The 17,030-nt window shown below is 42.4% G+C and overlaps 1 protein-coding gene and 1 pseudogene across 3 annotated transcripts in view; one reads left to right on the forward strand and one right to left on the reverse strand.

Annotated features, from left to right (window-relative positions):
• Nucleotides 1-17,030, forward strand: part of RAB30 (RAB30, member RAS oncogene family) — an 82,550-nt gene that overhangs the window by 30,044 nt on the left and 35,476 nt on the right. The window contains exon 2 of one of the 3 annotated variants that reach the window (XM_090265799.1): nucleotides 11,959-12,391. The exons of 1 other annotated variant lie outside the window; for it this stretch is intronic. The gene's annotated coding sequence lies outside the window, so the exon portion shown is untranslated. Of the gene's footprint in view, nucleotides 1-11,957; nucleotides 12,392-17,030 lie in introns of those variants that run through there. One more of the 3 variants, XM_090265800.1, reaches the window with a different exon arrangement.
• On the reverse strand, nucleotides 10,393-13,306 carry LOC150018674 (serine/arginine repetitive matrix protein 1 pseudogene; annotated as a pseudogene).

A 17,030-nucleotide genomic window follows, 5' to 3' on the forward strand; every position in this document is an offset into this window, starting at 1 on the left:
CAAATTGCTGATTTGATCCTCTGCTTCATCTACCCCACTATTTATTCCTTCCAGTGTATTATTTATTTCAGGTACTTCATATATTGTAGTCTTTATTTCTGACTGGTTCTTTTTTTATGGTTTCTATGTACTTTTTCATGCTGTTGAACATCCTTATGATCATTACTTTAAACTCTAGATCTGATAAATTGCTTGTCTTCATTTCACTTAGCTCTTCTGGAGAATTCTCTGGTTCCCGTTCCTTCATTCAGGGCCTGTTTCTTTGCCTTCTCATTTTGGCTGCCTTTTTGTGTTTGTTTCTATATATTAGGTAGATATGCAAATACTCTGGTGCATACCTATGTTAGACACTACCTGTGACTGGCCTTGGGCAACCTGTTTCGAGCTATCAGCAATCCACAGCTTGTGTGACTTCCTCTGCTGGGCCTGGGTATGTGCAGAAAGAACCAGGCTGCACACCAAGGCCAGCTTTTACCAGCACCAGATATGGGGCAGGGGATGGGGGTTGTCAATAAGCTAAAGTCTCAAAGCTTCCAGAGATCCGCCTCCACCTGTAGGCTTTCTAGTAGGCTTAATCAATGAAAGTAGCTCTAAGTCTACTTCTCAGTAGCTGAGGTTAAGCTCCACATGGTGGGGCAAAAGAGATTCCTGCTGGGGGGCTATTGCTTCCCCTTAGGCCAATGCCGCATGGAGGGGAGTGCTCTGCCCAAGAAAGATGGCATCTGCAGTATGTGGAGTGACTGAGAACAGGAATCCTGGTGGCTGTTCCTTTAGTTCACTCCCAAGAGCCACTAACTCCAGAGTCTTTTCACATGACTCTAGTCTGCCCTCCCTCCGTTGAAGCCCAGGGTGAGTGGCTGCAAACAGAATTTTGTGTGTTGGCCCTTTAAGAGGCTCTCTGTGTCTCTAGCCATCTTTCCCTGGTGGACAGAAACCCTGCTGCTTTTCACACCCAGACGTTATTTGGGTTCCTTTCCTGGTTCTGGTGCTGTAGGCTGGGGAGCCTAATTTGGGGTTTAGGTACCACACTGCTCAGGGGGAATCCCGCAGCCCCTACTGGCTGCTGAAATAGCCCTCTGAAACTTCAGCTGCTGCCCATAGGAGCCCAGCTGGCTCTCTCATGCCTCCTCTGCACTCCATACCAGCCTTGTTGTAGTGATGTGGTTTCTTCCATAAGTCCTTGGTTATAAGGACTAGTGTTCAGTTGGTTATTCAGGATGATTTTTCTGTACTAGTTGTAATTTCAATTTGGTCCTGTGAGGAAGTTAGTGTAGCTTCCACCTACTGTGCCACCATCTTTGATCCTCCTGCCTCATTTATATGTTCAATAAATATTTATTTACTAAATGTCTAATTAGTGAATTTAATTGTTTGTTAAATTTAACAGTAGGTGACATTTTTTTTTCCAATTTGTGTATGTGGATTTCTTTGCCTTTTTCTTTCAACTTTTGTTGGAGTTTATTTGCTTTATTTTCTTTTCTAATTTGAGCAATAACTAGTCATATGACTTTTGGATAAGTTCCTTAACCTTCAGAAATCTTTTTCCTTATTTTTAATACCGGGATAGTAGTAGTGCTATCTTCTGTTTTTGTTTTTGTTTTTGTTTTGGTAGGGATTAGATGAAAAAAATGTATGTAGATTACATAGTACATGCTAACATGTAGTAATGGCTCAGTAAATGTCAGTTATCATTATTCTTTTTTTTTTTATTTTTATTTTGGTTTTTCAATTACAGTTGTCCCCTTTTCCCCTAATTTCTCTCCCCCACCCAACCCACCCCCTCTCCCGCAATCATATCCCTCCCCGTTGTCCATGTCCATGAGTCTTTTATACAGGCTCTTTAATTAAACCCTTCCCTTACTTACCCCCTTCTCTCCCTCTCCCCTCCCCCCCTATTGACTGCTATTCTGCTCTTTGTTCTATTTAGTTCCTTTGTTTGTGTTGTTCTTTAGTTTCCTGTATTAGGTGATATCATATGGTATTTTTCTTTCTTTGCCTGGCTTATTTCACTAAGCATAATTCTCTCTAGTTCCATCCATGTTGTTGCAAATGGCAGGAGTTCCTTCTTTCTTTCTGCTACATAGTATTCCATTGTGTAAATGTACCACAGTTTTTTGATCCACTCATCTACAGATGGGCACTTAGGTTGTTTCCAGCACTTAGCTATTGTAAACAGTGCTGCAATGAACATAGGAGTGCATAAGTTCTTTTGAATTGGTGTTTCAAGATTCTTCGGGTATAATCCTAGTAGTGGAGTCGCTGGTTCAAAAGGCAGTTCCATTTTTAATCTTTTGAGGTAATTCCATACTGTTCTCCATAGTGGCTGCACCAGTCTGCATTCCCACCAACAGTGCAGTAGGGTTCCCGTTTCTCCACATCCTCGCCAGCACTTGTTGCTTGTTGATTTGTTGATGATGGCCATTCTGACAGGTGTAAGGTGGTATCTCATTGTGGTTTTTATTTGCATCTCCCTGATGGCTAATGATGTTGAGCATTTTTTCATGTGTCTATGGACCTTCTGTATGTCCTCTTCGGAGAAGTGTTTGTTCAGGTCCCTCGCCCATTTTTTAATTGCGTTGTTTGTTTTCTTGATGTTGAGTCGTATCAGCTCTTTATATATTTTGGAAATCAGTCCCCTGTCTGTGATGTCATTGGCAAATATGTTTTCCCATATGGTTGGTTTCCTTTTCATCTTGCTGATGTTTTCTTTTGCTGAGCAGAAACTCTTCCGTTTGATGTAATCCCATTTATTTATTTTTTCCTTTATTTCTCTTGCTTCAGGAGATGTATCCGTGAAGAGATTGTTACGTGAGATATCTGATATTTTCTTGCCTATGTTTTCCTCTAGGACTTTTATGGTGTCACGGCTTACATTTAAGTTATCATTATTCTTATTATAATATTTCAGACATTGGACTTTGTTCTTCACAGCAATTATTCTGAATTAAGCATTATTTTTCCCATTTTTTTCAAAAAAGGAAACTAAGACTCAAAGGACTCAAATAACTTGCCAGATATCACAGAGCTGGACAGGGCTATTTGATTCTGTAGTTTGCGCCTTTTATCAACACCAAAGCCTTTCAGCATCTTGTGTGACACTTAGAAGTAAACTAGGAATCACTTTTTATTGACTGAAATAGGCCAATATTGTTCTCATTTGCTTTTTAAAATGTAGGATTTACAAGGAGGTTGTGCCCTGTTATGGAAACTTCACTACTGAAAGTCAGATTAATAATAATTTTATCTTAAATCCACAGAATTCTAAGGTTTAGAAGGATTTTGGGTTTAGGAGAATTTGCTTGCCCGATTAATGAATTCTTTAACCGCCTAGCCAAGGGGTTATCTGGTTTGTTTGTTTGTTTATTTGTTTATATATTTAATCCTCACCCAAGGACATGCTTACTGATTTTAGAGGAGGGGAAGGGAGGGAGAGTGGGGGAGAAGCATCAATGAGAGAGAGAAACCTTAATCAGTTGCCTCTCGTACATGCCCCAACCTAGTACAAAACCTCGACCTTTCAGTTTATGGGATGATACTCCAATCAAGTGAGCCACACTGGCCAGGGCTGGTTTATTCTTTAACATTTCCAATGACAGGGATGTCATCAGCACCCGGGGCAGCTCATTCCACTTTCCACAGCTCTCACCAGGACACGGCCCTTACATCAGCTGAACTCTTCTCCTATGTCTGCCCTTATTCCTAACTCTTGCCCCCTCCCTGCACTCCCTCTTCTACCCAGTAACCAGAATTCTCTCTTTAAGGTACAAATAAGACTTTCACTCCCCTAATTAAAACTCTTCTTTGATTTCCCATTGCCCTTATGAGAAAATCCAAACTTTTTTTATGGTCACCAAGGCCCTGCCTCACTTCAAACATTCTTTCTTCCTGTTGCTCACTCAGCCTTGGTCCTGGTGGCTTTTGTGTTTTTAGATGTGCCAAGCATTTTCCTGCAGAGGGCCCTTGCACTGTTTCTTCTGCCTGTGCTCTTCTTTTCGGAGCTTTGCAAATGGCTGGCTCACTCTCATCTTTCAGATGTCAGCTCAGATGCCGCGTCCTCCAAGGGGCCTGTCCTGATTACTCATGTAAGGCCCTGATCTCATCATCCTGTACCTGTCTTGCAGACCACCTTGCCTTCTCTCCTCATGAGAACATAAGTTTTTGGTGACTGGACTTAGACTATCATGTTAGCAGTTGCATCCTCTACAAGTGGCACAGTAGCTGTCCACACAAGGTGTTTCATGAATGAAGAATAATGAATGGCCTCATGATTGACTGAATGTAAGGGTGTGGAGTCATATTTAAAATGGAGTTAAATCAGAGCTTTGCAACTTTCTGTGTGACTTTGGGAAAATTATGTTATTCCTCTGGACTTCAGTTTCCTTACCTGTATAATAGCAATCTTATCTACCTCACATAATGTTGTGAAGATAATTAAGATATCTGCTGTGAATGTACCTGCCACATTACCTGGCACATATTAGGTCTTCAGTTCACCGCAAAGCCCGGTGCTTAATTCTGAACACATGAAGAAGAGTTCTAAGGAGTTTCAGCTTGATTAATGGAACTGTTTATTAGTGTGCCTGTGTGTGACTCATTGCCTGGGTGTAAGGTGCATGTGACTCCCCTGAGGTAATGTTTGCGTGACTGGGAAGACAATTCCAACCCTGGATATCAGTTGTTATGTGTAGTGGTGCTGTCTGATAACACAGGGGTGCGAACCCCAGAGCCTTCACTGGGCCACTGAACACACACACCCAAGACTAAATGCTCAGATGTTACTTTGTTGCGTGTGGCCAATCTCCTGTCAAGATGGATTGGGATGCTCTGTCTAGACAGTTGTCTCCCTTGGGAAATCACAGTTGCTCTAAAAGGAGGCACGTGGTCTCCTGTTAAGAATACAAAATAGGACTGTGAGCTGTTTTGCGGGGGGCGGGTGGAGGTTGCTGTGAGGTGTGTGGGCGTGGGGAGCAGAGCCTGCAGAAAGGAGCTGTCGGCTTCTATGCTCACAAGCATCTCAGGATCATGGCGGTAGCCTTCTTCTTCATATGTGCAGTGTCAACAGAGCGCACAGTCCATGGGAAGGTAGAAATGTCACTGTCAGCTTATCCAGAGCCAGTGATTCTGTGTCCCCACTGAGGACTGCTCAGAGGGATTAAAAGGTAACCCTAGATGCCCTGACTGGTGTGGCTCAGTTGGTTGGGCGGCGTCCTACAAAATGAAAGGCTGCTGGTTCGATACCTGGTTGGGGCATGTACGAGAGGCAACTTATGAATGTTTCTCTGTCACATCGATGTTTCTCTCCCTCTCTCTCCTTCCCTTCCCCTCTCTTTAAAAATAAATAAATAAAATCTTTTAAAAAAAGGTAACCCTGAAAGATGGATTACCTGCTGAGGAGGAGGACAGAAGTCTCTATGCACTTGCTTGTTTGGCATGATGGCCTAGGTGGACCCCCTCTGTAGGCTCTTAGGGTGAGTATTTTAACATGTGGGCTCTGAAATGAGATAGACCTGGCATCAAATCCTGATAATGTCATGACCTTGACCAAATTACTTAACATCTAGCCTAATTTCCTTGTTGAAAATGGGGATAATAATGATTCCTATCTTATTTGGTTACTGTGAGGATTCGATGATATAGTGCATGCAAAAATCTTAGCTTAGTCCCAGGCCCATAGCTGATGGTCAGTAAACAATGATTTTTTTCATTAGGTAGGACAGGTTACAATTCTGAGTTTAATTCTGACAAGCGTCACCCATGTTGAACTTTGAGTCTTGGTTCACCACTTGCCAGCTGGGTTCCTTGGACAAGTTCTCTAACCTCTGAGTCAGTGTACTTATCTGTTACATGCAGAGTATAACTCCTACCTCAAAGTGAATCTAGAATGAGATAAAAGCGCCTGACAACACAGTAAATGCTCAGGATATTAATCTCCATTACCTTTGGTTCTTGAGTATCTGATATACGGTCCCTTTAAGCTTGTTAAGATTCCTCACTGGTCTTGAATGCAGCTATGCTCAGACAGCTTTGGCAGAAAGAGGTGCTTTTTTTTTCTTTTTAATTGACTGTTTCATAATCTGTTGGCTCAGATCTGCTGCTGCCACACCCTATACCTCTCAGGGTCCCTGTGTTCTATTGCAATGTATGTGCCTTGCTTCTCACCTAAGTGACCCTGGAAAGTGGCTGCTATGGAAGGCTGCGGGATGCAAAATGGATTTTTTTCTCTGCTCTTTGGAGCAATGCTGGCTCAGGGATTTTTAGCTCCAGGAGGAGGGGCTGGCAGGCCTGAACTGCAGTTGGACTTAGCAGCCAGGAGTTTTCTGGTTTTCATTAAAATTCTCTGGCTGTCTTTCGGGATTGCTCCATGCGCTATGACTATGTGTTGGAGTCGGCGTGCTGTTCTCTTAGCCTCATACACCCATCAAATCACAGTGGCCCGGAGGATGAGAGAAAATTGAAGGTGGGAAACAGGCTGGCTAAGGGGTCTTGCTCAGCAGCCTTTGTGTAAGGGACCCTCATCTACAACAGCAGAGCTTGACTTTTGCCAAGTCTTAAATACAGATGGGGAGGCAGACATAGCTGAGCAGCGAATCCTTTTACAGCTTGCTCTTGATGACAGACTTGCTCTTGAGGGCAGACAGAAGTTTTCTGGAAGCTGTCAGAGGGTCTCTGAATGTTACATTCATCAATGAAATCGGTCTGGTCTAATCATTTTTCTGAGATGCTGATACCCTCATAGGCCCAAGGGAAACAGGATTGGGTGGCAGCTCTCTGAGATTGAATTGAGTAAAGAGGATTCAGGTTTTACATGTTAATTTCTGGTAGCTGAAGAAATCTCACTTGTGACTGAACTTTAATCTGAGAACCTAGGTTCAAATTATGACTCTGCTATTGACATGCTTTGTGACCTTGGGCAAGTTACTTCCCTGGGTCTCAGCTTCACAGTGGGGTTGTGAGGATTAAATGAGATAAATTATGTAACGGTCTTGGCTATCATGCTCTCACTAAATGGTAGCTGTTGATATAAATTGGCTAGATTTGACCTGTCACTCCACTCACCAAGATATATCCCAATTCTGTCATGGAGAACATTTGCTCTGCATCCCTCCCAGCTTTGTGTGATTTAAGAATTTGAGGCAGATGTGTTCCCTAGGGCAAGTTGAAGCTCCTTTCTTTTGAAAAATACATCAACACATTATGATTGCCACTGAATGGCTTACAATGTCAGATATTTCATCTCTGGGCAACTTAGTAGGAAAAAAAGGATTTTTGACATTATTCTTGATGGATAGATTATGAGAAAGCCATTATAATTGATCTTGGGTATAAATGTCCCCTCTAGATACTCATTTGAGAGCATCACTGAGAATCCCAATTGCCTTCAGAGTCTATTCCATTTCCAGTCTTTTCTCCTTTCACTCTACTCTTCAAGCCCTGTGTTATAGCCACAGTGCACTACTCATGTAAAATAATGAATATGGAACACATTATACACATTTACAAGTCAAAGAAGAAGGATAGAATGAAAATTGCATATCCACCATCCAATTTATCAAATTGAATATCATTGGAACCTTAGAAGCTGCTTATGTACTCTTGCCTCCAAATCACATCTCCTCCCTTCCTCACCAGAAGCAATGATTATCTAGGCTTTTGTGTTTATCATTCCCTTGCTTTTCATTATGGTTTAGTCACCCATGTTTGTATTAGTAAACTATATGTTGTTTAGTTTTTTTAAAAAACAAAGATACAAGCATAAATCTAGCAAGCTTTGTCAGAAAAGGGCGATATTGCCACTCTTATATCTAAAAATAAGCTGAGCTTACTTGGAGTCATAGTCTGGCTTTAGCTTCCTTGGGAGTTCCAAAAGGTCCTAATGTGGGAGTCATTGGGTAAGGTTGTGAGTGAATCCTAGGAAATCTGAGGCTCTCCACTTTTGGGACCTCGGACGGGGTGGTAGTGTGGGCCAGGCACTTGGATATCTGGTAGGGTATGGTTGTGGGAGTGGACTGCTGTCTTCTCTACTGCTAGTGTCTCTATTGTCTATCTCTAGCTCTTAGAGAGTAGGTCAAAGCAAACTAATCTGTGGGATGAAGTAAATGCCATCAGCTAACCCAGACAGACAGCAGGGAGGGGACAAGCAGATACTTCATCAGCACATGGTCAAGGCAAATAGAATCAGAAAAGAATCTGGACCAAGTTTATTTATCATAATTTGTCAGGTTAAGAGAGTATGTAGTACCACCTATGGAATATTCCTAACTAAAAGTAGACTTCTAAATCTTATCGAGTCTCTAGAGCTGACTTTGATTTATTAGAAATACAGGGGAAAGGATGATAAGTTAAGTTACACTCTAAGAGTCCTGGCCAGGTAGCTCAGTTAGTTAGAGCATCATTCTGATATTCCAAGGTTGTGGGTTCAATCCACAGTCAGGGCACATACAAGAATCCAATGAATATATAAATAAGTGGAACAACACATCTCTCTCTCTCTCTGTCTCTCCACCCCCCCCCCGCCCCCAATTTAACAAATAAATTTAGTGTTGAACAACTGACTTGGCTTCTGCAAGAAGTTATAGTTTTGGAGGCTGAAAGTCCAAGATCAGGTGCTATCAAGGTTGGTTTCCTCTGAGGCCTCTCTCCTTGGCTTTCAAATGGCTGTCCTCTTCCTGTCTCTGTGCACGGTTGTCCCTGTGTGCACATGCAGCCCTGGTGTCTCTATGTGCATCCTAATCTCATGAGGACACCAGTGGCGCTGGATTAGGGCCCACGCTAAAGACCTCAATTTAACTTAATTGCATCTTTAAAGCCCTGTCTTCAATTACAGTCACATTCTGAGGTACTGAGGGTTAGAGCTTCAACATAAAAATCTGTGTGTGTGGAGGGCACACATTAGCCCCTAACAGTGTCATTGTAGAAAGGCTTTTTTGAGATGTTGGGGGAATTTTATTATGGACTGATATCAAGGGATTATTGTTAATTTTCTAGGTGTGATAGTATTGTGATGTTGGGAAATAGGTAATGTAGAGATGGATTCTGAAGTACTTAGAGGTGAAATGATATGATGTGAAATTTGCTTAAAAATATTTAAACAAATAAGAAGGGAAAAGGGGGATAGATGAAGTTAATAGCCCAAAATGTTCATAATTATTGAATCTGGGTGATGGGTATCAGGGTTCTACTTTTGAATATGTTAAAGATTTTATAATCATATATTTAAAATATTTAGAACAAATATTTAGTAGTGGAGTTGTTGATGATGACCATCTTCAGTGTGTCTCTCTCTGGACTTACACTTCTCTGGTCTCTCTGACTTCTTCATGTGGTAGTTATCTTGGGGTCCTCCTGCTTATCTCTTCTGGACCCTCTGATTCTTTATACCACTTGGTGAAGGATATCCTTCAGCTTATGGAATCTTTTCTTTGCAGTTTCTGTAATTTCTCAGTAATTTCACATTGTGCTTGGTATACTGGGCCCTCTCAACTTGACAATCTGCACCCCTCAGTTCTTCAAAGTTTTGTTGTATTGTTATGATTTTTCTGTTATTTCTTTCTTGCGAATTTCTCTTATTCAGATATTGGACCCCCTGTGCTGGTCCTCTAGAATATTAACTTCTCTCCTGTTTTCCATATCTTTGTCTTTTGACTTTACACCCTGGGAGATTTCCTCAACTTTATCTTTATTTTATTTTTTTTTAATTAGAAATTTATTCTGTTTAATCCGCAAGCTTTATATAGCTTTAGTTTAAAAAACAAAAACAAAAACAGTGAAAACAAGACACCATTTCAAAAGTCTGGGCCCTTCCAGCCTTCCAAATACAAGAGCTCTGAAAGCTGTATATACCAATTGGAAGAATAAGACAAAATTATGAATGGAACCATGACATTTCATAAAACCAAGTGTATGTAACTGAAGGATCCTTCCTGGAACTAGTTAACTGCCTTTACAAAAAAACACAACAGAACAGAATGAAATTCCAGTGTTCCAAATCAACTTGTTACACATCAGTATTAACCCACAGTGTCCTTGTCCTGGCAAACAACATGCTTTCATTTTCTGTCTCATCCTAGAGCTTGAATCCTGATTCATTTCAGCAGAGACTCCACAGGCAACAGGAAAGATTGTGGCATTAAAATGCTAATTTATACTTTTATAGTAGTTCAACAGTGGTCTTATTTATGGGCAACTGCAAACCATACAAGGTTGGATGCATCATAACTTAAATGGGTGCTAAGACTCAAATGAGAAAAAGTAGAGAAAAAAAGAGAAAAGAGAAAAGAAAACCTCTGGGAATAGCCAGAGGCGTTTAAAGAAATCATAAAAATGCCAACAATATTTAAAGCCCCTTTTTTAAAAAGCGGACTTGTTTTGGCTTAAAATATTTCACTGTAAATGAATTTATGTCAGCTGTCAATGAAAGAATGTCACTAATACACTGTGGACACCTTTTGCAATGTAAATCCATGCCCTTTTTTACATGGTGAACTTCAACCTAGCAATTATTACAACAAATGTTATAGTCTAAAGCTCAAACACATTTTAGCATTTTTGAAATTGAATTGAGTACAAACCAAATAAAATTTACACCGTAACAAACATTTCCACCTAAGACTGTGGGGACACTTGAGCCTTCCTCATTGATCTCAGGGCCTTTTCACACAGGTGCTTTTCTAAGTCGACAAGGTTATCTTCAGCTTCACTTTCAGTCTCCTTCCTGGGCTCGGGCTCCGCCTCTGGCTCTCCCTGTGCTGACGTGGTGGTCGGAGTAGGAATGGCTGCAGGGGCTCCAGTGGCTGCGGCGGCTGCGGCCACAGCCTTTTCTTTCTTGTTTTTTGTGTTTCTTGTGCTTCTTATCCTTTTTGTGTTTCTTGTCCTTCTTTTTCTTCTTTTTCTTTCCACCCCCTTCCTGGTCTGAATTCCTTACCGGTGATGGGCTTGGTGTTGGGCTCTTAGCCTTTTTGACTGGTACCGCTGGTGACCAATTGGTAGAGGGTGACTGAGACTGGACAGGAGATGGAGGTGCTGGGGTTTTTTTTAGCCACTGGCTCAGGAGACCCTGAGGCAGATCGGGAGGATGAGACTCTCCTTATAGACTGAGGGCTTGGTGAGGCAGCTTTTTTTTTTTTTGTCTTTTTGGGTTCCGGAGTCCCAGAGACTCTCCTAATGGGCCTAGTACTTGGAGATGGGGACTGCCTTCTTTGGGGTGATGATGATGGTCCTCTTCAAACAGGTGGAGGACTTGAGGAGGTCTGAGGAACTCGAGGCCGTGGTGAGGGCGAATGCCGTTTGTTTGGTTGTGGTGACCGGGCCTCCCGGGTAGATCGGCTGGGGGAAGACCCTTTCCTATGTTCTGATGACAATGAAGGTGAACGTCTCTTGGTGGCTGGGGAACTTCTTTGTTTGGGAGGTGGAGAATGGGAGACCCGACGCTTTGGTGGTGGAGTTGGTGATGCCCTTCGTTTAGGAGGGGGTGGGGGAGAAGCCGTTCTTCTCTTCGGAGGTGGAGAAGGAGAGTATCTCCTCTGTATTGGAGGCGAGAATCTTCTTGGGTAAGGTGAGCGCTGACGTGGGGGGAGGGGGGTGGAGAAGGAGTCCTCCGTCGTGGTGGTGGTGTGGGAGACCTATGCCGCCGAGGAGGTGGAGCGGGAGAAAGAGAACATCGCCTTCTGGTGGGTGGTGGGGAAGGACTTCTCCGTCTACCATGAGGGGAAGTTTCTTTCTGGCGCTTTCGAGGCGATGGAGAAGCACTGCGGGAAGGGGAATGTCTCCGCTGCCTGCCTACCTCACCATTCTTCATATGGGACCTCTTGGGCCGCTCATCTTCTGAGGAAGAGGAGGAGCCACAATCAGATGAAGACTGCTGATTCTGTCGTCTGTACTGGCGTCTCTGCTGCACAGAATCTGCTGCAGCCATTTTGCCATCTTTATCTTCTTCTGATTCAGATAACTCTACTTTTCTAGGCTTGGGTGCTGGTGAAGGGGACTCTTTTTTCTCAGTACCTTTGTGTTTTGTCACTTTACCTGAAGTTCTCCCTGGAGAGACAGAAACACGACTTTTTCTTGCACGGTTTGACTGCTGGGGTGTTGGGGAATGACGTGTTTTTGGTGGAGTTGCTGGAGGTGATGGTCTATGCCTTCGCCTTAGAGGACTTGCTGAAGGAGAAAACCTACGCGTTTTTCGAGGGGGGGTTGGATGTCCTCTTAGGAGGCTTCTTTGACGGTGACTGGGAACAAGATGAAGAGGAGGATGAACTACTCCCAGACAAGGATGCTGATGAACGCCGTCTTCGTCTCACTGGAGATCTACTCCTTCTATGCTTTGGTGGAGGAGGCATTCGTCTTGGTGGAGTTCTTCGAGGAGATGACCACCTTCTTGGGCTTGGCCGCGTTCTAGGTGAGTATGACCTTGATCTGGATCTATGGCGCCGTCTAGGCCGAGTATGAGAAGGAGAGCGAGAACGTGTCCGGGATCTTGGTTGGAGCTTCTCCTTTTCCTTTTCTTTTTTGGAATTTTTCTCTGGAGAAGGATCTTTAGGCTCTGGTACAGGTTCAGGTTTGGGAACTTTCAGAATGTCACTAGTAGAAGTGGCCTCTTGTACTGAAGGTTCTTTTATTTTCGCTGATGATTCTGGGAGCTCTGGAGTTTTTTCCTTCTTTTCTGGAGCAGGGGACGGACTGTGGTTCTTGGTTCTGTGACGGGGAGATCGAGAATGACTGCGCTTTCTCTCTCTCCTGACAGGGGAAGATCGTCTTCTAGGGGAAGGAGATCTGGATTTGCGTCTTCGTGGGCTTGGAGACCTCTCTGCTGCTTTCTTTTTCTTCCTTATCCCTCTTATCTTTGTCTTCATCTTGCTTTTTCATAGATGCCAACTTTTCTTGTTCAATCTGTCTCTGCTTTATTTCTTCTTTCTTCAGTTCTAGGAAGGCAGAAAGAATTCCAGCGATGTTTTCTTGTGCACTTAAGACTAGGGGACATAGTTCTCCCATAAATTCTCTAGCATTTTTTCCATTAAAAAACCCAGTCAGATTGATTTGCATCATTTTGGAATCTGGATTCTTACTTCCAGCTGGTTGAATATAAACTCAATCACAACATCATCTTCAAACCCAAGGATTTCCGTTACTCGTTTTGTTATCCAGGGCTTTATAACCTCCAAATTTATTTAGCTCATATCCACCTTTTTTTCTAGGCATTCTGCAAATTTCAGCTGCTTCAGTAGCTTCTTCTGTTTGTTGCTGAACCGATTATCCTGTTCTGCACTTGTTCCGCGGAAGAACCCCACGTCCATCTTGCTGCCTCTCTTGGAGATCGCTCCCTATCCCCTCAACTTTATCTTTTAGTCCTTTTATTGAGTTAAAAAAAATTTTGCTATTAAGTTGTCAATTTTTAAGAGCTCTCTTTTTGTCCTCTGAGTGTTTCCTTTTATAGTATCTATTTTCACATCACTGATACAGTTTTATTTCCTTTTTGTTAGAATATTAATGGTACTTCTCCAGTCACCGCCCCCCCATAATATCTCTTTCATTCAAGTTTCTTTTTTTGTGTTTACTGTGGTCTGTATCTTTATTAGAGGCTTCCCCAAGATGTCACTCTGAATGTGATCCTTCACTGTGTTGCTCCTGTTTAAGGGGGGTGGGTAGAAAAGAAAGCTGTGAAGATCTTGACATTATGGTAAGTGAAGGAAGCCACTCACAGAAGACCCCATAGTGTACGATTTCATTTACAGTATTCCCTTACTTATTGCGGGTATTACGTTCTAGACGCCCCCACAATAGGTGAAAACCTGCGAAGTAGGAACCTTACATTTATTTTAGTATTTATATATATTTTAAGGCTTTATAAACCCTTCCCACACACTTATAAACCATTCCCAGTCCCTTATTGACCTTTCCCACTCCCTTATTAACCTTTTCCACTTTTATAAAACTATTTATGTTCTTAAACATATCCTACACTCTTAAACCTACGTAACTTTAACAACATACGTATACAGTACTGCAAAATCCTGCAATATAGTGAAAAATCCGTGATAAATAATTAAATATAATATTTTTAAAAATCCCACGATACAGTGAGGCTGCGATAAGTGAACCATGATATAGAGAGGGACTACTGTATATGAAATGTTCCGAATAGGCAAATCTATAGACAGAAAATAGATGAGTCGTTTCCTGAGGTTGGAGAGTGGGTGAAATGCAGAGTGACTGCTAACGGGCACAGAGTTTTCTCTGGAGGTGATAAAAATTTTCTAAAATTAATTGTGGCGATGGTTGTACAACGCTGTGAATATACGAAACACCACTGAATTGTATATTTTATTTTAATTTTTTTAAGTATATTTGATTGATTATGCTATTACAGTTGTCCAAATTCTTCTCCCCTTGGCCCCCATCCACCAGGTACTCCCCTTCCCTCCAGCAATACTCCCCTTAGTTCATGTCCGTGGGTTGTGTGTGTAAGTTCTTCGGCTTCTCCATTTCCTATGTTATTCTTAAATTTTTTTTTTTTAAAAGATTTATTTATTTATTTTTAGAGCGAGGGGAATGGAAGGAGAAATTGAGGGAGAGAAACATCAATGTGTGGTTGCCTCTCACACACCCCCAACTGGGGACCTGGCCCAGAACCCAGGCATGTACCCTGGCCGGGAATTGAACCAGCGACCCTTTGGTTTGCAGGCTGATGCTTAATCCACTGGGCCACACCAGCCAGGGCTGACTTATATCTTAATGAAGTTTAATATTATATAACAATAAACTATCCCAATGGTGGTGGTTGTACAACTCTGAGTATACTAAACACCATGGAACTGTACACTTTAAAAAGGTGAATTGATTATGTGACTTATATCTTAATAAAACTGTCAAAAAAAAAAAAAAAGGCTGACAGGGAATTGTATACAGGATGGATATCATTAACCGAGCCTCATTGTAGCATGATTGGGCTAGGCTGTTTGGGGGACCCCCTGAGGCAGCATCTTAGAGTTGCATGCACTCTGGAGGAGTCTTACACTCCTCTTGCAGAGTAGGCGGGCGGGGGGGGACGGGGACACAGTGCCCTTTGCTGTGTTTCCCTTCAAATGTGCGAGGTCCTTCTGGACAAGAGACACTCTTACTCTCTATTATGGAAAATGTCAAAGATTTACAAAAGTAGAGAGGAGAGTACAGTGAACCCTCATGTTCCCATCACCCAGGTTCACCAGTGATCACTTTATGGACATTGTTTCATCTGTATCCCCCAACCTCTTCTCCCAGATTATTTTAAAGCAAATACTAGGCGTTTCTGTTTTATGCTCTGCAGAGACCAAGCCTCTTTAATTCTGGCAGTGGGAAAAGGATGTGGGGACTGAACTTCTTTCTGAGTGGCTTTCCCTCTGTCTTCTTTATTGTAGCATCTTATACCCCTAGATACATGGAACTGCCAGTCCTGGGCTTGGGAGGATTCTGTGCTTTAAATTGTCCCAATTCTCAGCTTTCCCTGCATCTGTTTTAGGATTCAGATCTCTGGAGTCTACTAAGTCAGTCTTCTTTTTCCCTGTACTTGTACAGTTTTGTTATTAAGTAAAAGCACTGCACTGACTTTTTGTGGGGGTTTCGGGAGCAAGTAAAATTAAGTGCAGCTGTTCCGTGTGCCACTGATCTTCTCAGGAAGATTAGCTGCTCTTTTCTTTTCTTTCCCAGTCGCGCTCTATCCTACTCTGTTCGACTCAACCCTAAAACCCTATTTCATTTATTTATATATGTTTTGATTTGTCTTCAAAACCCTTTCCCAATCTTCTGAGCACTAAGGGGAATCTCCTCATTTTACCACGTCTTTCTTCTGACCTTGAGTCTAGGCAAAGTGAAGGAGTTCCCGTATTTGTGCCTTGTTGGCATTTTGTACTCACCTTTTATAGAACTGTTTGCTTGCACTTTGTGTGCTGCATTGCAGTTTGTTTACCTGTCTATTTTTCCTGTGAAGCAGGACTATGTCTTGTTTTTCTCTGAATCACAAGCACAGTGCTTCACTGCCAGTAAACATTTGTTAAACTCACAGACTGGATCGTTGAACACTGTGCTTCCAGGCTGGGGACAGACAGCGGACAATGCCCTTTCCTTCTCGCCTTTTACTGGCACCACTCTTCAGTAAATATTAAGGAGCAAAGCATGCCTTGTCCGATGGCTTCTTGTTATGCAACGCTGTTCCCTTTGCTTTCAAGTCTGGTGTTTTTTACCCAGTCAGCAGGCTGGAGAGGGAGGGAGGGTGGCTATCAGGGTGTAAACATCCTACCAAAGAAGGAATAGACTTGGTCAGAGACGCGTTGTTTCCCTCCCTGACGGACAGTCCCTGTCACACTTGAGAAGGAGGGTATTTGTTGTTTTTGCACTGTTTTCTGTCACTTTTTCCCTTTGGGCAAAATGCCTGGAGAGTTTTAAAAATAATTGATTACATTGTTTAAAAAAATCTGGTATTAAGGTGTTATTTATTGCAAAATATAACTTTGCAAGGGTACCACTTAATCTGTTTTTTCTTAAAGTATGTTCGAGATGCTATGATGATCCCTGAGGGGTGGCGTAGGGGTGGGGGGATAGAGAACTAGTGGTCAAATTTGGAGTGCTGGGTTAAACGAAGTTAAATAAGGTTCCTTACTTCAAGGCTTCTCAGAGCCTTGCTACTGCACATTGTTAGTGTCCTATAGGGCATGCAGGGGGCACAATTTCCTAAATTTACTTTTCATCTGAGGAGCAGGTGATTTTAGTTTTGTGTTTTGTGGAACACACACAACTCTGGAAATCAAGCTCCTCAGCATAAATTCATCCTTTGAGGTCTAGTTCAAATGCCATTTTCTCAAGGCTTTCCTATCTTTCACCCAGAGGTACACAAGCTTTTCCTTCTTTGAACTGCACTGCCTTCATTTGTCTGATTGTCTCCCTGCCTCTTCCTGCCCCGCAGTAGATCATAAATGCCTTATACATGTTGTATCACTTCCACTGCTTCTGGGACATTGCCTGTACAAAGGTGCTCATGAAACGTTTGCAGTGCTGCATTTGGTGCC

Source organism: Furipterus horrens, unplaced genomic scaffold (assembly GCF_987537825.1).
Source record: "Furipterus horrens unplaced genomic scaffold, mFurHor1.1.pri manual_scaffold_2, whole genome shotgun sequence".
Lineage (NCBI taxonomy): Eukaryota > Metazoa > Chordata > Mammalia > Chiroptera > Furipteridae > Furipterus > Furipterus horrens.